Raw genomic sequence first — 22,638 nt, forward strand, 5'->3', positions numbered from 1 at the left:
TCTGTTAATACAATTTTTCATTCAATCAATCACCGTGCAGATTGATTGAAAACTTTATTAACAGATTGCAGAATGGGTACAATACAGTACGGCTCAATACACAATTGTTAAGGGGATACAGACCAGAGAAAGACTTTCGTCTTGTTTACATCAGGGTCCCCCCCATTTTCAATTCATAATGAATTGTAAGTAAGGGTGCAACTAGCACCGTGCAATCCATTCTTTGTGGATCTAGCCCCCGGTGTTGTCTGAGCAAAAGTTTGTTCAGCGGGTCTGAACCACTGACCGGCCGGGAGTCAGGACGCCCACGAGTTACCGCCTGCCCTCTCTGAATGTTAATAGGCCATTATAAATTAAGGCGAGGGGAAGGAAGGGGGGGGGGGGGGGGGGGTGTAGATAATTCCTCAGGTAAATACCAGCACAATCAGATCACTTCTGTATTGTCCCCAGTGGAATGTGTGAATTCCACCTGGGATGCTCCAAAAATATCTGATAACAGTGCTAATCAAGTGGCGTCTGACATGTTCCGTCCGTCCGCCCCCCCCCCCCCCCCCCCCCACTCTCAGTCTGTCTGTCTGTGCGTGTTCTGTGATGGAGCCATAGTATTCAGATGAGTGTAAAAGTCTCCTCTTGTGAGAAGAACGCCGTCAATCTCCTAATCTGTCAAAAAGGCGTTCTTCCAGATGCCACCGTTACACACAGATACGACAACAGATAAAAAGAATCATGGCTCGTCTATTTCATGTGATTCATTTCTTCCTTCCTTACCACAGAGGGCAGGGGGCCAAGACTTTGATCTCTGAAACTTGGCGGTGTCATTCATTTCTTCACCCCCAAGACACACAAAAATCAGGTTACTGTGAGAGTCGTAAATGAAAGTGACAGCCGACTTTAGAAGTTTACTGTATTAAGAGCAGTCGGGGGGCAAACGTTAGTGGAAACGTGGACATTTAATTTTAAAACAAATTCTCTTTTTTCTCCTTCTGACTCACTTCCTGTTTTGTGTTTGTTGCGTCTTTGAGAAGGAGATTCACACGGACTGACTTGAGGGAGTGATGAATGTGAAGATCTACAGCAGGGGTCCCAAACCTTTTTTGAACCAAGATCTACTTTTTAATTTACCACCTAGCCGAGAGCTACCAGCCAAAATTGTATATCATTTGAGGCTTTATAAAAGCAGCATAATGAACACAAATCTGTCAGTGCCGAGTCCGACCTCACCTTAAATAACAAACAGCATTGCTTGTTGTAGTTAACAAGGAGAGGCAGAGTTGATTTAGCAAAAATCTTTAAATCTAATTTTATTAATCGAGATCTACTTGAAATCAGCCCGCGATCGACTGGTTGGGCACCACTGATCTACAGCCATGAATGGAGGACTTCATGGTTCTTATCAGGGCTGCGCTGAAAGGAGCGAGAAAAGGAGAATTGGGGGGGGGGGGGGGGGGGGGGGGTGACACTGTCTGCACCGAAAAAAGGGGGAGAGTCGACAGGGCCATTCTGGATGAAATCCTCCTCTCTAGTTGAGGTTGTGGTGGAGTGTGAGGTCTCCGTAAACGTAAGGTAAATGGTACTGTGCGCGCAAGTTACAGGTCAACGGCTTCTCGGTTACAGTCAGTGGGTGACAATATTGTCACAAGGAAAGATTAAATTACCTACCTGGGTTCCATCCTAGAGGCAAATCTTTCCTGTGACAAAATGGCAACCAATGTAATAAAAAAAAGTCAACCAAAGAAGAAGATTCTTGTACCGAATCTCCTCTCTGGTAAACAAGAATACCCTGAAGACTCTGGCAGGAGCACTCATTCAAGGTTACTACGACTATGCTTGCACCTCATGGTACCAAAGCACCTCAAAGGCCCTAAAAACAAGATTACAAACATCACAAAACAAACTGGTCAGACTACTGCTTGACCTTACTCCTAGAACCCACCTCACCCCTGCCCACTTTGTCGTCTACTCTGAGCCATCCTAGGTAGTCAGAGTACAGCAACTTGCAATGGGCCTGGTCTACAAGATACACTACACCACTAAGATACCCATGTACATGTCAAAATACTTCCCAAAGGTCAGTGAATACCACGACCACAACACCAGTGGGAGCTCCACAAATCATGTTCAACCCAGATTCGGCACAAACAAGGGACTAAACACGTTTCGCAACTATGCCACAAGTCCACCACAGTAATGTGGAACGCCCTACCCACAGCCGTAAAATAATGTGAATCCCTACCCTCCTTCAAAACCGCTCTCAAAGAGCACCTACGGGTGGGCGTAGCTCCATAGGGTCTGAAAACGGCCGCATTGAGAAATAAACAAATTGCTTTCCGGAAAAAGCGGTCATCGATCAAGTCAATTTGACTCGCCGTGGTGATGTGTCTGTCTCGTCTCTCATGCTGGGGAACGTTCATGGTGCCGTAGTCACATTAAAGTATTGGAAAAAGATCATTTCATGCCACTCTCTACACAGCAGCCAACCAGGCATGAAGGCTATTCTAAACTTCAATATGTAAACCTCTGTCTGATTGCACACCGACAGCCATGGTTTCCTTGGTAACACAGATAACAGTAAATGGAGGGATTGTCTTTCTCCTGTACATTCATGTAATCACAGCGCAAGGAATTCATTGTGGCATGAAAGACAAGACACCATCACATCACCATGGTAAGAGACACCATCATCACATCACCATGGTAAGAGACAAGACACAATCATTACATCACCATGGTAAGAGACAAGCCAATGGGATCTAGACTCTAAATGATAAATGGACTAGCACTAGACACTAACCTACTAATACTGTTGAGTGTTCAAATGTGACTGGTGTTTGAAGGGTTAAAACGGGACTCTATTCTCTAGTCTGAATAATACAATTTTTTTTTTTTAATTTAAAAGTTCACATCTATGGCGCAATGTTTTCACTGATGTCATCTTATGAATGGGCATCAGTAGGCCTTTAGCACAGTTCCCATTGAAACGGATACAGTGATGGATTGTGGAGGGGTTTGTGGGAGATCCATTCACTAAAAGAATCTGCCGATGACACATCGGTTAGGCCTTCCTCGCTTGCTGCCGCGATGACTGGGACGGTGGGTATTTCTTTCATCAACTATAAGAAAAATACCATGTAGTACTATTACTACTACAGTACAGTATGCCGAGTGGACCGTGAGTCAGATGCAGTGGAATGTGACCGTAGATGTACCCCAGTCGGAACGCAGAGTCTCTTCCCTTTCCACCCCTATTGCTTCCGTCTCGCGAGTCATCAAGCACGGTCACATTCCTAGACTTCCGTACGTACTTACTGGTAGGTGTATTCATCTGGGCCCGCACGCACGCACGGCCAAGGGTGACATTGTTGAAGTATTGAAAATGTTGCCTCGAGGAATCCATACAGCTTTATAGCCATTTTTATTATGCATGGTTTACATGCATTACTCACCACTTTGAGATCTGGGTTCGCCCTCTCTCTCCCTCTGTCCCTTCTCCTTTTCAAAACACCCCCCCCCCCCCCCCCCCCCATTCAGAAGCCAAGGGAGGCCTGGAGTTACCATTTTTTTTTTTTACATTCATACTGGGTAGCTAATGTAAGAGTCATGACATACAGTACTGGCAAGTATGTCCGACCTGCTAGCCATTGAAAAAGCTAGGCTAGCTGGTCCGTATCCGCTTCCATTCATTTGTGCTAAGCTAGGCTAGCTGGCAGCTGGATAGCCTTCTACTGAACGCAGGAAATTGGTATCCATCTTCTTGTCAGACTCGGGAGAAGACTGTAAGCGCATTTCACACAATGTTGGCTTCATACGGTCCCAGCGGCCAGAGAATCTGGAACCAAATGGAAGACAATCTCGCGCACTTCCTAACACATGGATACACGCTTCTGCAGACACTGCCTTTTGAGAGAGTGCAGTCGGAAAGGTCACTATAAAATATCTCTACATGAACTTGACACTTTACCTCGCTTGAACAATTACAAATCGTTCTTCTTACCACATAAAACACAATTCTTCAGCCATTTACAATTAAGAAACGACGTCGAGTAAAATATTCTTCCGTCTTTTGAGCCACAGCCATCGTTCACAATACGCTCACTCGTTCTCTGTGAACGACCATCTTCTTGTCGGACATGAGCACAGTGTCATTATTACACAGACTTAAGACTCTGAATAATTTGAATGGGGCTGTAGACAACATTACTCTACGGCCAAACTGAAGACTTTTTTTTCGATCTCTTGCCTTTATGCAATACATCCAAGGTTGCATGTAAATGTCGTCCCCCCCCCCCCACCAATGTACAGTTTCTTCCCCTCCGGATGTATATATTTTTATGATCTCTTTTTACTACACAGTCCTGTATATCTTGTATGTCATAAATGTCCTGATGAATTGAAAATGGGGGACCCCGATGTAAACAAGACAAAAGTCTTTTTCTGGTCTGCATCCCCTTAGCAGTCGTTTTGTATTGAGCCGTATTGTAGTACCCATTCTGCGATCTGTTAATAAAATCAATCAATCAATGCAACTGTGGAGCTCCCGACTCATCCCCCTCGGGTTTGAGACAAAGTTAAGGGGATTGGCGGACATTTCGCACATAGAAAGACTCGATACGAACGGTCTCTGCAAAAAGGTTTTTCAGGATATGTAACCCAGGGTTACAACACGTCATGGACCAATAGAACCTCTCCTCTCTTTGTCTAACATGACCATGTACCCTTTTCTAGAAGAGCAGTGGTAATAGTACATTTAGTCATTTGATGCTTTTATCCAAAGCGACTTACAAATTGTGAACAAGTCAGCGGGAGGGGTACATCTCTGGCAGCTAGGGGTCAGTGGCATTGTTCATCAAATAGTGTAGAACAAGTGCATAGTAGTATAGACATAATTAGCACGATAGGTAGTAGTGTAAGTATAATAGCATAGTAGTAAGGACGGTGGGGCACCGAAAACCGGTTCTAATAGAAACCGGTTCCTAACTTCCGGTTCTGGAACCGGAAGTAACATATTTGCATTTCGATTCTTAAATTTTACTTTGTTAATTAATACCCTAGTTACAGTACAGCAACCAAATTAAACTATCAAGTCAACTGACAATGTGAATAGTATGAAAAAAATTTAAGATTTTTAAAAAAAAAATGTATTCTCCTGCGAAATAAGCTGTGACCCTTTTTGACCTGCACCTCAAAGAATCGGAATCGAGAATCGTTTAGAACAGGAATCGAAATGGAGAATCGGAATCGTTCAAATCCAAACGATGCCCAACCCCTAAGTAAGGTACATGATAGTAAAAAAAAAATACCGTAAGTTATTCATAAAAATAAATAGAATTTCAGATATTGTTTGAAGAGGTGTGTTTTTAGTCAACGGCGGGTTTCGGCTGTCCCGACTGTAGTGGGGAGTTCGTTCCACCATTGTGGAGCGAGGACAGAGAATAGGCTGCTTCTCTTTGATGACCCCCCCAGGAGCTCGGATAGGACTGGGTCTGAGGCAGCCAGAAGATGCACATTTTACATAATAGCAAAATGTTGTGTTGCCCTAAAGCGTTCATCTTTCATGGGAGGGTGGGAGGGATGGGCTTCATTTAGGTATTGTACTTGTCCATCTGGTTGAAGTATGTCATCTCAGCCTGGTACTATGTATGCAAAACCACCATTTTTCTAAATTAAAACAGACCGTCTTTTCCAACAGTTGGGTCTGTAGGAATGTACTGTGTAATTAAATTGTCATTATGTTAAGTTATGATCACACGGAGACCAGGCATATTCTGGCGGCGACCCCCCCCCCCCCCCCACGTATCTCCAGGATCTGCAAACGTGCTTCCATGGAGGAATGTTTAAGGAGGGGTCGCCAACACAAGGGTGGGAGTTGGGGGGGGGGGGTTGCTTTTGTAGTCGGTTAAGAAGAAGTGTATGACATCATTGGACGCCGCGGACGGACCCGCCCCCCTCTCCGAGCATTCCAAGAGCTGGGAGGATGATGTCGAAATAATGGGAGGAAAAGGAAACGACAGCTGTGTGTTTGTGTGTGTGAGTATTGTGTGTGAGTATTATGTGTGTGTGAGTGAGTGTGTGCGAAAGAGAGATCAGAGAATCTCACTCAGCGCCTCTCCTTTCCTCGTTCCCTCTCTCCGCACCTTTTACGTTCGCTCGTCTTTATCTCTCCGATCTACACTCAGTTCTCTTTAATCCCCCTCTCCCACGTCGTTCTCGCCCTTTTCTCTACTCCCCTCGCCCATCCCTCCGTCCTGTGTGTGTGTGTGTGTGGGCCAGAGGGAAGAATGTCGGACAGGAAGTCCAGTCAAACCTTGACATCACTGTTTCCTGTTCCTCTTGTTCCTCCGTTTCCTAGAGGTCCATTACGTACCCTGACACACAAAGTCCTACAACCCTTTCCCCTCCTTTAGATGACAATCGAGAGGGAGTGCGTATGGCCGTGTTTTACGGTAAGTCATCAGCGTTGCGTGCGGCGGCATGATGCGTCGAGCGTCATTAGCAGACAGTCGACAGTCGAGTGACGCCGCGGTTTCCCGGCCGCGCGGCATCATGACCATCGCACGCCTCGCTCCGCGGTAAACAGTCGTGGGATACCGTAATTCCTCTAATAGTAACCGGTATTCAATTAAAAACCGGGTCTCTACTCTCTATTAATGACCGGGTGCGCTGTTGAGCTAAGCAATTATAACCCGGCCTCCTAATACAAGCCGGGTTTCATGTATATGCTGGCCTGGCTGTGCAGTAAATACCATATAATGGTATGGTGTTAATGTTTACCAAGAGAGTAAGCCTACCTCAGAATTGTATAAAACGAAGTTATTATTATTATTATTATTATACCAGTATTGTGATTGCACTATTTTACTTTATTTAACTTTTTTTGACCACCTGTAATTGCACTGTTTACTACCGTATTTCATACAGTACTTGGTTTCAGTCAATGAACCCAGTACATTTTACTGGGTTCAAACTGACACAAAATGTTGATTTATTCATTATGATCCGTTTGAAAATTAGAAATATAGGCCTCTCTCTTATACATGCCTCCTCCTAATACAAGCCTGGTATCAGCTACAGTTGAAACAAATACAAGCCGGGGTTACTATTAGAGGAATTACGGTATATACGATATATGACCCAACTGTCAAGACGGAGAGGAAGTGGGTTCCATGGAACCGAGTGGACTGAACCAGGGTTGGGTTTCTTCCCGTGTACAATATCCTCCGACATAAGAGTTCCAAACAACTGCCCGGCGCACGCCCGTCCGTCCGTCGTCTTTCCCCCCCTGCGTTCCCCAAATTATTTGCAACCGTTAACGATCCCGTCTATCCTTGGCAGCGTCGGAGTCAGTATTCCTTTTTTATTGTTATACACACCATCTGCAATTCATCCGGATCGCGTCGTGAAACCGGAGAATGGGTGGAAAACAAGCGTCGTTTCTCTGAAGGGTTTTTGGAAGCAACGCCGAGACGCACACTGGAGAAAAGAGAAATCAAACGGCGGTTGTTTGCCAATTTTTCTAAACACGCCCGACAAGCCCAACGTTTTTACGCAAACACCGCTGACTGGTGAAAAGCTGTCGTCACTCTGAGGACCGGGGGGGTTGAAGGCAAATCTCTATTCCACACCCCGACTACGCTCTGCCTGCCAGAGGAGGCCACCCTCCCTCCCCACCCCACCCAGGAGCCTATCCATGCACACACAGGCCCCCCTCCCAAACTCTACTCAGATGACCCCCCCCGCTCCATCTTGCCAGAAACGTCCTCCCATGTCCTCTTATCCTTCTATGGCCTTCCCTGCTGGCCCATCAATCTGGCTGCCGCCTCAGTGCAGGCCACGGTATGTGGAGTAGAGCCGTGCTACCTCAGAATGTAACGACGGTCCATTATAATTGTAATACAGTGGCGTAAAGGAGGCCGTAATACCATTAAAGGAGGAGGAGAAGGGGGTGCCGGCCGGCACATTCCTGATCCATTCTCTCCCTCCATCCTCCTTGTGCCTAGGGGAGGTGAGGGGCTAGGGGAGGAAGATTAGGTTCCATGATGCCGAGAAAGATGAGGGGAGGGCCTGGGGGGTAGACGCGGAGGTCGGTGGAGGTCCAAGAAGCCTGGCGGGACGCTCCCTCGGGACTGACCCCCATCACGACTGTAAGGACTTACGACGGTCCGTCGCATCGAAATGACATGGACACATCTTCCGTCTTCACTCGAGCACAAAGTAGCCTCGCTCCCTAAAGGACCCGGCTGAAGTACAAATGTCCCGTCAGTGAAAAAGTGTCAGTGAATACTATGAATAATACTAGCAGCGGAATGATGGTCTTTCCAGATGGGGAATGTTAAATTATTGCCCCAGTGGTTTAAAATGATTGTGTTAGGGGAAATTATATCGATTGCAAGTCATAACCAAGAAAACAAATGGGCGTACAGAGGGCAAAATTATTGTACAGAGGGCCAAATCGTACAAAGGCTAAATTATTATACAAATACGATAATTATCATACATCTGGCAATGCGGATGATGGATCGCAGGGGCTTTAGAGCTCTGCAGTTCCCACCCCTCCTTCCCTCAAGAAGGCAAAAATTAAGACGTAACATTGAAACTCGGCAAGTCTCGGAGGTTGTAGAATTACATTCCATTTAGAATTAACTTAAGTAACCATTGGTTGTTCAACCTAATATCGCCAATTTGAATAACAGTCTCCTGGTTTCAACAAGCGCCAAACAAATCTATGCAACCGTTTTATGTTCTCTAGAGACCCGTGGGTTTAGAAGTTTGCATAGGAAAGCTATTGTGGCTAATCTGAATTTTCACGAAGCCTCTGAGGGCAGGAACTGTGGAGATGACTTCTCTTATAGTCCTCTCTCTCTGGGACGTATATCTGACTGCTCCCGTCTCACCACAATCTCCTGCGGCTATATGAAAATAAATAGACCATAAGTAGATTGCTCATAGGCATAGCTTTATCTGTGGTTCATGCGGGCTGCGCGAACAAGGCCTTCTAATATACATTCATCTCTCTCCGATAAGGCAGGGGATTCTGAATTCCGAAGAGGCGGTTACTTAAAACTAGCCAAAACTAGCTTAGCAGATGAATGAATGAATGAATGAAAACTTTATTTAACAGATTGCAGAATGGGTACAATACAGTACGGCTCAATACACACAATTGTTAAGGGGATGCAGACCTGAGAAAGACGTTTGTCTTGTTTACATCAGGGTCCCCCATTTTCAATTCATAGTGACATTTATGACATACACAACATACATGACATTTATGGCATAGGGACATACAGGTATTTAGTACCGATACATTTGTGACATAAACGGTATTCAAATATACAGCACCGTTACCCATAGATCCTGACAGAGTATATACATATGATGGGGAGGAGACTGTACATTTGGAGGGGGTGGGTGGGTGGGAGAGAAATATACTACGGCGGGGAGAGAATATATACATGCGGTGGGGAGGAGACTGTCTATTAGGAGGTGGTGGGGGGTTTGGGCATTTACGGTGGCCAGTTTCGAATTGCAGCCTCCCGTAGGTGCTCTTTAAGAGCGGGTCACCCGACGTCAGTGCATTCTCTGCAACATCCGGTCATTTAGTACAAGTTCTGTATAAGAAGTCACCAGGAAGGGTACAACTCTGGCAGCTAAGGGTCAGTAAGATTGTTCATCAAACAGTGTTGAACTTGAGTGCATAGTAGTAGAGACATGTTAGCATAGTAGGTAGTAGTATAGACATATAGGTTAGGCATAGTAGGTTGTAAAATAGGCAAGGAAGATTATGTAGTAGAAGAGTGCATACTGTTTTTTTCTTTCAGATATTGATTGAAGTGTGTTTTTGAAGAATTTAGTGTTAGCAATTTGGCTTTTAAAAGTTGGAACGTTAAACATAAAATCCTTTAGCAAAACACAATTCCCCACATGCAGCATCAATGACAAATGTACTTTGAAACGCAGTTCAAAAAGGAACTGGGGTGAAAATGAGAAAAACGTGCGAGAGGTCCATTCACCTTACTCTTGTCCCGCCCACTTATATATTATATTTAATTATTTAGATATTCCCAAACCGAATAGGTTGAACATCTATATGGACAAAAAATAAACTTAACTGCCCCATTCTCCTGGTAACAAAAGAAGTTACAAGTGGCTTGCCGTTTGTCACTCAAAATTGACAGGCCTCGATTGGCTAACGCATCCCTTTCTAGATACCGTGTCATACAGACATGGGAAGTGGAATTACAAAAACAGCAAACTGGCAACATCCAAGGTCGTTCTCATTGCCATAGCTGGTACGCGTGATTACCAAAGGTAGCCGCATTTCTGGCAGACGCTCTCCGATTGGCCGACGTCAGTTTCTACACTGGTTAAGCTTAGGCACTCTTTCGAAGTTGGTTAAGGTTAGTTCGTCTTAGAGCATGGCGATAGAACGCCAGGTAGTTTGCAGGCTGTTTGACGTGGAAATGGGCAAAGACGCAGCTCGTCGCGCTATTGGGCGCACATGTCACATGACCAGAAACGTCTGCCAGAAATGCGGCTACCTTTGGTAGGAACGCAGCTGGTACATGGTCAGCGGATACAGTGTTTGTATACACACACACACACACACACGTATGCTGACACTTGCAACTGATACTAAACTATAGCACCTGTATTTGCCTGCCTGCTGTGGCTGTTCATCTCCGTTTGTCTTACCATGTTTTAACTCGTTTTAATCTTGTTCCGTTTTAACATTGTATTTCTTTTACCCCCTGCCCCCTATCCCTCAACAGGCTGTGCCTTTTGCCAGGTCGCCATTGTAAATAAGAATGTGTTCTTATTAATAATGAATTGGTCTGGTTAAATACACACACACACACACACACACACTAACCAACAACAACAGAATTCCTACCAGCATTATAAACACAAAAAGATGGTACAGGGACAAAGACCTGGAACCGTCGACTGCGATAACAGAATGTGATAACAGAAAGTGGGCAGAATAACAACAGGAGAGAGCCAGTGACTGGACTGCGTTATGTGCTCAGAGTGGAGCCATGTTGGCGGGCATGAGATGAGACACGATGACCGAAGTGAAGGGAGAGGTCCCCTTCCACGGTCGTGATGGAACACTCTGGCAACAGACCCTTAGTGAACCCAGCCTGGAAGGAGATCTACAGTGCACATGTACACGTGCACGCTGGCACACAGATTTGTTCATATTATGAAATATGTGGATATTTCATAGACTTGCATGCATTCTGTAACTAACCCTAACCATCACTCTACACTACAGTAACTAAAATCAGGACGTCGAAAATGTCCTCATTCGGTAGCGCGTCCTGATTTTGCGGGTATGGAGTCTTGACTTTTTCACATAAACAAACCTACACCTACACACACACACACACCAAAAATGCTAAATGCTTGACCGCAAACAAAATAAGACGGAGAAACGCATGCTCCTGTTCATATTATACAAATGGACATCAACTGTGCTGAACCCAGTTTCCAAGCGGCATTCTCCAGTCTTGCACAAGACTATCTGTATCGGTGCTGCTGAGCAGACTGCCAGCCATCTGGGAGGGAGGGAGGGAGGGACAGGCGGGTCGCTGGCCAGAGAATTACATCAGCTATGATGTCATCCTCTAGGCCCCCACTGCTCCCCCAGCACACACACACTGATGCACACAGTTATTAATGGGATTAATGTTATGAGATCAAGATGTTACGTTTTCATAATAGGGTATCACATATCTCTTTTTTCCCCTTGTACTCTTATCTATCTATCCACCCCCCCCCCCCCCACCCCCCACCCCCATCGCTCTCCTTCCATTTCTCCCTTGCAGCCTTGTATTTTGGAGTGCTCCCCCCCTCACAGCTCTTGCTCCATGTAATATTTACTCAGTTCTGTTTTTTGTCTAACCCTCTCGAGGTAAATGTGGTGTTAGTGTACAGCGTGCGGTCTGTCGGCTCTGGACCAGCTCCCTCTCCCTCTCTACGCAGAAGAGCACTTCCATTTTTAAAACAACATACAGCGTGTCCTCGGAAAATAGATTATTAATCTCAAATGGGAATTTCCTGGTTAAATAAGAAAATACGGGGGAAAAAAAATACAGTGTGCCATTTGATGGACACTTTTATTCAATGCCCCTTATTGTACCCGTTTCTATATTCTTTTTTTGCATGGGTGGCTCCAGTGGGAATCGAACTCCCCGACAGTGTTAGTCAGTACCATGCATGCTGTTGCCACTGAGCTACAGGACCACTGTATTTGTGTTTAGTCCGTTTTAGATTAGATTAAAATGTATCGTCACCATACAGCACAAGTACAGTGCAACAAAATGAAGTTGGCATCTAACCAGAGTGCAAATCTAACAGTAAAGTGCAATAGCAATATACAGGTTATTAAACTGGAGTATATATAAATGAGTACTAGCCTACTGAGTAATAATGCTAATCTGATGCCATCTAATGCTAATCTGTACAGTGTTACAGTATTATTGACAGGTATAAAGACAATATGGTAGTAGCCATACTGGCCAGTGGTATAACTAGTAGGCAGTGTTTTAGTACTAGAGTCCAGGATTCGTGAAGGTGCAGACGAGGACTTGTTAATTGATAGTTTTTTTTTAGTTTTTTGTAATATGCCCTAATCATTTGGCATAAGATATTGATGGCTAGTGCATTTGTTTAGCTATTGTGTCACAAAGTAAATAAACTCCCTTTGAAACGGTGACCGTCATTCGTTTAATGTAGACCTTTTTTTTTTTTTTTTTTTTATGTCAGCAGACTGCCAAGAGTGTTTAAAGATGACTTTATTTTGTTATTTATTTTTCTTAATTTAATCTGTTGTTTTGTATGTTTATATTGCATTATATATTCTCTACAAGTTTTTTGTATATTTTAAATATTAAAATAAATCTGTTACTGGTTACTTTGAAGAAAAGCAACATTTGATTCGATTTTGTACTTTCAAATTTGAAGCCTGCCAACTTTGAGACGACATAATCAGAGCCAGTATGACTGGAGGACATACCACTTTAAGATAACCTTTTAGAGGTCAATGGATCCAGGTTTGAACGCTCCCAAGCACTGGAATACACAAACATCATGTTGAATGCATACTTTTATGATACATTCAATATGGAGTACTAGGAGAGACTAGGTGATGATCAGTAACGGTCAAACTCCCCCAAACCCCTGCAGTCCAGTGAGGTCAACCTGTACACCGGAAGGAAGTATCTGGGCCCCTTACACACTTCCTCCTTCCCCTTCTCTCTCTCTCTCTCTCTCTCTGTGTGTTTCCGCTGGGACCGAGTGGCACAGAGGACCGATAAGCTGATCAAACACCAGCTATGCAGCAAATACAAGCTTTCTGGGGGCTAATATTTTTATTATGATGTCACTAGGTAATTATTATATTGCGGATCACTAATATTTCTCTTCATTTCAGTTTTAGCCAATCAATTGATAAACTGATTGGTGGTCATACCTTTTAATTCACCAAACAGCCGTTTATTTTTTACTAGTTAATCTACTTCCACAAGACTCATTTATGTTAATTCAGTTTCTTAATGACCTGATTTTTAAGGATTTATCCAATAAGCCAAACACGAACGCAATCATATCCACACCCCTTTGTTCAGGAGAAAGCTATGACCCAGCCAGCTTTGTGGCTGTATTCACAAGGGATATAAGAACGGGACAATCCATCCAGGATCACGGGACAGGTGGTAATATGACCAACTGTACTAAACTGTGGTACATTGACCCGTCTCAAACCCCACCCTCTTTTCTTGATCCTCCAATCACAACTGTTGTTTCCTCAAAAGCAACGTGTTTCGCACCAATAGTGGCAGTCTGTGGTAGTCAGACGTTTGGGAGAGAGAGCACTCTTGGCAGAAATCTGCATTGGGACATAGTTGGCTTTAAACCTTAACATTTGAATGACAGTAAAACCAAAGTTATGGTGTTTGGTCCCAGCAATGCTTATGTGTCTCCCCCTGGTGATTTGAGCCCCCTTGGACTTCTTGTGTCACCAATCTATGAATCTAGGGGTGAAGATAGACTGACCTTAAGATGGACAAACGATAAATGTTGTAGTGGGAAAGAGCTTTTTCCAGCTTAGGAGGATGTCCAAGGTCAAACCTTTTTATCTCGTAGAGTTTTAGAAAATGTTATACATGCTTTTATGACCTCTCGTCTTGATTATTGTAATGCCTTATATGTTGGTGTCAGTCAGGCCTCCCTCTCTCACTTGCAGTTAGTCTAGAACGCTGCTGCTAGTCTGCTAACTGGAACATGTAAGTGAGAGCACATTTCCCCTGTACTGGCTTCCCTCCACTGGCTTCCTGTGCATTTTAGGATTGATTTTAAGATTTTACCGTTTGCTTTAAAGTGTTTGAACAGCTTGGCACTGGTCTACCTCTCGGACCTGCTGGAACCTATGTTCCTTCAAGGTCCCTCAGGTTCTCCGATCAGCTCCTCATGGCTGTTCCTAAGTCCAGGCTGAAGCTTAGCGGGGACCTTGCTTTTGCAGTGGCAGCCCCAAAGCTCTGGAACAAGCTGCCTCTGCATGTAAGGCAGGCCCCCCACTCTGCAGGTGTTTAAATCACGCCTGAAAACACATTTATTTCCTTTGGCTTTTGGTTTCGACACAGTTTGAGAGACAAGTCTGCCTTTTTATGTGACATATTACATAATGCTTTATTGTGTGCTTTTCATCTCCGTGTAAATATTTGTTGTGTGACTTGTACAGCACTTGTCAACTTTGTTGTTTTTAAAATGCGCTTTATAAATAAAGTGGATTGGATTGACATCGAGGTGTTCCCCATTATGCACCAATTGTGGCACCAATACTTTGAGGAAATACCTTGATGTCACAATGCAGATGTATGCCTATATGGACCGAGAGTAGCTCAAATGGCAGATAGAGCCGCCTGAATAAAACAAATGACTCCCATCTTGCATCGAGCGAGGATTCTCCCTCACAACTAGTAGGCATGCGTTCTTACTTCCAGTCATGTCGTACTCGTAGCAGTGAAATAATTAGACCAAACAAACGATATAGGTGGATCTTTTCCCGTTTTCTTTATGTTTTCTCTTGGTACGGAGGGTTAATTTCTCTACGACAGATGCACAACGTACTACACACTCCGGTCGCCTCCTCTAGGTCAGGTGGGGCACGTCGCTGTGACCTTTTACTGGTGATTTATCAAAAAGTACTAGAGGGAATCAAATCGTCGCCTGTATAGTGTTGCAAGGAGATACACGTCACGGCTCTAAGCACTCCCCTATACAATACCTGATAGGGAGTGTTTTGTGTGTAGGTGTGCGCTTGTGTCTTTGATGCGTGGTCTGCTTTTCGTTGAGTTCCATTATCAGAGGAATTCTTCTGGTCCCATCCCCCACAATGCACTGCCTTGTCTCGTCTTTATCAGGTGGAGGCAAAGCAGCCTTGGGATGCCAGGACTTATCCACATCCTTCCATTCCTCCCTCCCTCCTATCTTCCTTCTCTCCCACTGTATCCCTGTGCATCACTGTGTCCCTTTCATATACTCCACCCCCCCCCCTTCCACATGATAAGTCTATAGCCTTGAATGCCTTTCACAACATACATTTGATATTCCACGCTCCCTCTCCAGAATAAGGTCCCACACTCGTAAATTACCAAACATACACTGTATGGGTGGATATGTTGAAAAAACAGCAAAACGTGTTAATCGCAACAGAATTTTCTTAACACACCTGTAAGTGTTTGCATTGTTTACACAATGAGGCGTTGTATCAACACTGACAAATTATGAAATGATGTACTGTACATAGTGCCGTTTCTACAGTTAAGCTGTGACAAGAGAGACTCAGAAGGAGCTTCTATCCCCAGGCCATCAGGATGCTCAACGACAATAACACTATGTAACAACAAACCATCAATCATACACTCACAGCACACACATCCACACTCACTTTAAATAAACAACTCACTGTAGCACCCACTTTAACACACTTTATATTTATTGGTAAAGAGATTTGCACTACAAGTCATACCTCATTGCACCTTACCCTAAGACCTAAATTGTACCCCATCCCATTTCTACATTGTACTCTATACTATAGTATTGAAACTCAGTTACTTTTTTTTCCTACTCTGTATTGTATATTGATGAACACTTGTTTACATACTTTTGACTTTCCATTTTATACTTTATCTATTTAATTTGTATCTAGCACACACGGAAAAAAGCATTTCATATAAAAGTATTCTGTATTTTTGTATGACAACTAAAAGAAACTTGAAAAGAACCCTCCCCCTTGAAACAAGCCATTCAGAATTGCAGCCACAATCCCCATAGTTAATAAGGTATACAGGGGTGTGAATAGATTTAGCACAAAACAGTACAAAACAAAAAGGTTTACCCTAAAATATGTTTCGGACAACATTCTTAACGATAAGTTTGATATGATATTGCTGGAGCTAGAGTCCTATTTGATCTGCAATGTCTAGTTTGACAGTTTGATCAAAATTTCACTCAACAGTACAGGCCCATGCACCATTGCTAGATGTATGATAATTATCGTATTTGTAACACTTTAAAAGGCTTTAAAAGTAAAAATAAATCTGTTATTAGATATTATTATAGCTCCACCAGTAGTTAAAACATTTACTTCTGCCATCATCAGCTGATCTTTCATCAAATGTGCCACCATGGACATCCGCTTCTCTACAGCAAACAATCAGACAAAAAGTAGAACATGAGAAGAACATGGAAGTAAGGCTGCTCGATTATGGCAAAAATCATAATCACGTTTATTTACCACTGTGAAGGAAGGGTGCGCTGCATTTACAAGACGAGACAAAAATGAGAGCAACCTGCAAAATAATCGTTTTTATCTCAATTAACTTGTTTTCATGATCGTGGGAAGCCAAAATAGTAATTGAAATTTTAACTAATTGCCCAGCACTACATGAAGTAAACGTTTCAACTTCAGATGAAGCTACAAGTGGAACTTTACTATACTAAACTGGGGCAAGTTGTGCATAGGGAAATTGTACTCTTTCCTGCGGCCCAGATATGTGCTAGCAAGCGGGGACACTGTTACGGCTAATGTTGACTAGTGCTCTGACCTCAGGTGTAGAAACAAACAGAGCCGGCAGCCAGGGGAGACTCATGGAACAGAACAAACATACAGAGGCTCAGACGGAACAACAAGCAGAGAAACTGTATACTTGCTTCTTAAGAACACTCCCGATGCTGCTCCTATTCACAATACACATCGCTACCGTCAGAGAACAACCTTGTATCTCCAAAAGAGAGAGTCAGTTAGGGGGAAAAACGCCCTTGTTTTCCAAACCCTTTCAGTTCAGCATGAGGTTTTGAATGGGTTTCATTAGTCCTCGAGTCATGAAATGTACTTGGCACATACACACATTGATTTTCAATTAAAATACAAAATTAAGAAATACAAATTGGGAGTTGGGAGGATTCGGTCTGACAAAAGCTATATAATGATATTTCTTTTTCTTTTTCTATCTCTATAGACGGGTTCACTGGAATTCTGTTGCTAAGGCACAGTTAGGACCCTAACGCATTTCCTGTCAACATTAGCTAACATTGCAACAGGAAATAAACTTGGGTCCTTTTAGAATGTTCTTGTTGTCACGTTGAAAGAGTCTATAGAAAGAGATATGGCTCTGGGCTATATCTCTTGGTATAGAGATAGCATTGCGGCTGACGGCCGATTGTGTATATATTATATACACACTCTAAATCTTTCCCAACAGGGTAAACAAACTTCAAAGCCCCTCAGACTGGTAACAATATGCAACACATTACCATACATTCCCCTCTAAACATTTAACATCACATTTATGAAGGTTCAGGAATGCTCCGGGTTTGTGGACTTATACAGTAACCAAGGAAAGTGTCATAATTCCTTTATACGAAACCCATTGATGTTTCATCAAACCATCATTCTGCTATACTTCAGATAAACCACAAAAATACTATTCAGAGCATGACTTACTCTCATTTAGCAAGTTCTTTACTAGGCTTTATTGAGAGTTTTATTGTTTGAGTTTATTAAGAGTCTTTGAATGCATGCACATTGTGTGGATGTGCAACGTGTATTACATGGATGTATAACTTGTATCGTATGGATGTATAACATGTATCGTGTGGATGTATAACATGTGGCTGTATAACTTGTATCGTATGGATGTATAACATGTATCGTGTGGATGTATAACGTGTATTGCGTGGATGTATAACATGTATTGTGTGGATGTATAACGTGTATCGTGTGGATTTATAATCTGTATCATATGGTTGTATAACATGTATTGTGTGGATGTATAATGTGTATTGTGTGGATGTATAACATGTATCGTGTGGATGTATAACATGTATCGTGTAGATGTATAATGTGTATTGTGTGGATGTATAATGTGTATTGTGTGGATTTATAACATGTATAACATGTATTGTGTGGATGTATAATGTGTATTGTGTGGATGTATAACATGTATTGTGTGGATGTATAACATGTATCGTGTAGATGTATAATGTGTATTGTGTGGATGTATAATGTGTATTGTGTGGATTTATAACATGTATAACATGTATTGTGTGGATGTATAATGTGTATTGCATGGATGTATAACATGTATTGTGTGGATGTATAACGTATATTGTGTGGATGTATAACATGTATTGCATGGATGTATAACATGTATCGCGTGGATGTATAACATGTATAATGTGTGGATGAATAACATGTATTGTGTGGATGTATAACATGTATAATGTGTGGATGTATAACGTGTATAATGTGGATGTATAACGTGTAGATTTATAATCTGTATCATATGGTTGTATAACATGTATAATGTGTGGATGTATAACGCGTATTGCGTGGATGTATAACATGTATTGTGTGGATGTATAACATGTATCGCGTGGATGTATAACATGTATTGCATGGATGTATAACATGTATTGTGTGGATGTATAACATGTATCGCGTGGATGTATAACATGTATCGCGTGGATGTATAACATGTATCGCGTTGATGAATAACATGTATTGTGTGGATGTATAACATGTATCGTGTGGATGTATAACATGTATCGTGTGGATGTATAACATGTATTGTGTGGATGTATAACGCGTATTGTGTGGATATATAACATGTATTGTGTGGATATATAACGTGTATCGCGTGGATGAATAACATGTATTGTGTGGATGTATAACATGTATTGTGTGGATGTATAACATGTATCGTGTGGATGTATAACATGTATTGTGTGGATGTATAACGCGTATCGTGTGGATGTATAACGCATATCGTGTGGATGTATACCGCATATCGTGTGGATGTATAACATGTATTGTGTGGATGTATAACGCGTATCGTGTGGATGTATAACGCATATCGTGTGGATGTATACCGCATACCGTGTGGATGTATAACATGTATCGCGTTGATGTATAACATGCATCGTGTGGATGTATAACATGTATTGTGTGGATGTATAACATGTATCGCGTTGATGTATAACATGCATTGTGTGGATGTATAACTTGTACCGCGTGGATGTATAACGCGTATTGTGACAAATAATGTTAAGACTTTGACTTGGCCGACTGACTGCTGTAAAAGCATGGCTTCCCTCCTCTTCCTCTCTCCCATCTCTCCACACACAGAACTAATTAACCTCCGGTACATCTCTTTTAGCATCAACTGTTTCAACAACCGAATTATTCCCCGCCGGTCGGTCCACATACCCTATCGGTTCATACGCACGCTCATATCTCGAGACCCTTCTAAAGAGGGGGATAAGGTTACTCTATACAAACGCACAGAATCGCTTCATTAAATAGCTTATTAAACGGGCCGTTTGACGGCGCGGTATGCGACATATCGCAGTGTTTTAAGTAGTATAGAGTTACTCCTTCCCCCTGGGCCGCGGCGTCTCATGAAGCGGCGCGGGTCGCTTTGTGTCGGGGCCCGGGTCACGGCCTGCTAAATATTTAGGGAGGAGGACCACGCCCCTGCAGCCCTCCCAGTTCGAGAGAGACCCCCACAGAAACCCCCGATAGGAAAACAAACAAAACGCAGGCGGGGAGAGAGGGGGGTCGCCGGCCGTCCCAGACACAGGTGCAGGTTGATTAAGAAGAAGAAGAAGAAGTCTTTATTTGCCATGCAGATTTTAACACGCACACATGCGATGGGTGACCCACAAGAACACACACACGCACTGATTAAATGTTCTCTGCACTTCCCATCCCGTCGTCCTCCCGTCGTCGTCCTACCCCTCCCAAGGGCAGCCGGGAGAAGACGAGGGCTTCAGCGTGCGCCACGCCCGGGGACCAATCCAAGTGCTCCCGTCAGTGTTCGTCAGGGACGCGACAGCGTTAGCGATCTGCATGTTTTTCCCATTGGGTTTATCTTATTGGGAGGGGAAACCCTTGAGAGCGCAGGGAGAACATGCAAACTCCACACAGAAAGGCCTGGAAGATACCCCACGTGGGTAACTGGCAACCTGGCAACCCAAGCGGGAATCGAACCCAGGACCTTCTAGCTGCGAGGCGACGGTGTTAACCACTACACCACCGTGACACCATGATGCCGGGGGCGAGTGACAGGATTCCAGTTTGTGAAAATAAAAATGAAATAGTGGGTTGGTTACTGATTATCTAAGACATTTTATTCAGAATAGTCTTCCGTCTACACAGACAACGCCTCCTTCATAATTTTCACGACTAGATTTAAGATTTTGTTAATGATTTAAGGGTTCGATTTTGGAAATGGAAACCTTTGTGTGGATTTAAGTCTGAAGCGTCAGAATAGACATCAAAACCTACTGTGATTGTTTTGGGAAAACTGAAAACAGTTAAGTCACCCAGCTGTTTTAACTGATTAATGAACATTTTGACGTAGTGAATCCTGAAAACTGGAAATATGTCAGCACAGCGTTGATATTGGCATAGTATATAGACACCTACACGTTGACCTCAGACACATACATGTTGACCTTAGACACATACATGTTCACCTTATACATATAGTTATACATGTTGACCTATACATGTTCGCCTTAGACACATACATGTTTCTCCTTAAGGCGGTCACACCAGTGTGAAGATTTCTTCACCTTGAACTCACGTCAGTGGGAAAGCATGCAAACCCAAGTTAGCATCCGCTCGTGAATGTATTCCGCATCGGCCGCTGTGCCAAAGTTCAACGCTGACCTGTACATTAACGTGACTCACTGATGATGTGTATATTTTTAGTACATGTGACCGACTCTCGAAGTAGAAACTCTTAATAAGTAGCATCGTATCTCCCTACGGCTCACAGCCGGACACACCAGGAAACACCAGCCAGTGTGGAAGGTGTCCTTCTTTAACCATCAACAGTGGCATTTGCTAATATCATTTGGATTTCATTTTGAAAACCTAATCTAAAAGAACACTATTTTTTTTTAAACTTTATTTTTTAGCGTTTATCGCTTTCCTGGTCAAGCATGACCGACAGTTGCAGGGTGAAACGGGAGAGAGAGCAGGGGGAGACATTCGGCAAATGACGGCGGGTGCGGGAATCGAACTCGGAGTCAACCAGATCCGTGACGCAGCACGGAGTCCCGCGCGAGCGCGGTAACATGGTGTGCTACTGGAGCACCCTAAAAGAACACTATTACCACTTACTTATCAATCGGACATCGAGGACCATAACACTATTTTTTTTTTTGCCTAGAAAGAATGACAGACAGAGTGAGTGAGACAAAGAGAGAGGAAGACAGATAGTGGGTGAGTGAGTGAGTAAGAGAGAGAGAGTGAGAGTATGTTGGGTGTGTGTGTGGCTCCTTTCTGACAAGTCTCAATAGAGGTCCATGTAGGTGTCCTCCATGTGTTGATAGAGGGATTAGTTTAGGATCAAGCAGAGACCTCACAGGGCCTGAGCTGCAGACCAGGGACTTAAGGAACACACACACACACACACATGCACGTACGTACGCTCGCACAAACACGTGTATGTGTGTGTGCACTAACCATTGCAAATACACACACATTCAACCACACATGCAAGCGTGCACACACACACACACACACACACACACACACAGAGAGGGGAGAGAGAGAGAGACCCATACAAACAAACACACGTTGTAGAAACAAACTGAGAGACTCGAACACATACAAACACAGACTCCCTACTACTTGCCTCACACAGGAAAACACTGTTACACACCGCTAATGAACCACAAAGACAGACAAATGGATGGACAGAGGAACACACACACACACGTAGGCGTGCACACACACACACCTTCTGCTAGTGCGTTGTCCTCCGAGTGACCATTGAGGCTGCCCAGGCCGGAGATCTGTCCGTTCTTCTGCGGGAGCTGAGGAAGAAAAAGAGAAACGGAACACTCTTAATCAAGTGGTTCTGGCTACTTTATAATATATTTATTTTATTTACCACCTATAGTGTATAATTGCTGTAAATGTACTTTTGTGAGCGTTTTCATTTTAGGGAAACTTTATACTTTTTTTTTTACTCCACTACATTTCAAAGGAAATATTGTACTTTTTACTCATTTACCTGAACCGATCAGTTAAGTTACTTTGAAGAAAAAGATTTTGCATAGAAA

At 43.3% G+C, this 22,638-nt stretch overlaps 1 protein-coding gene across 1 annotated transcript in view; it reads right to left on the reverse strand.

Annotated features, from left to right (window-relative positions):
- Positions 1 to 22,385, reverse strand: part of akap12b (A kinase (PRKA) anchor protein 12b) — a 37,912-nt gene extending 15,527 nt beyond the window's left edge. The window contains exon 1 of the mRNA XM_084313816.1: positions 22,314 to 22,385. The gene's annotated coding sequence lies outside the window, so the exon portion shown is untranslated. The remainder of the gene's footprint in view (positions 1 to 22,313) is intronic.
- Positions 22,386 to 22,638: the final 253 nt, after the last annotated feature.

This window comes from Notolepis coatsorum (assembly GCF_963971535.1).
Source record: "Notolepis coatsorum genome assembly, chromosome: 5".
Lineage (NCBI taxonomy): Eukaryota > Metazoa > Chordata > Actinopteri > Aulopiformes > Paralepididae > Notolepis > Notolepis coatsorum.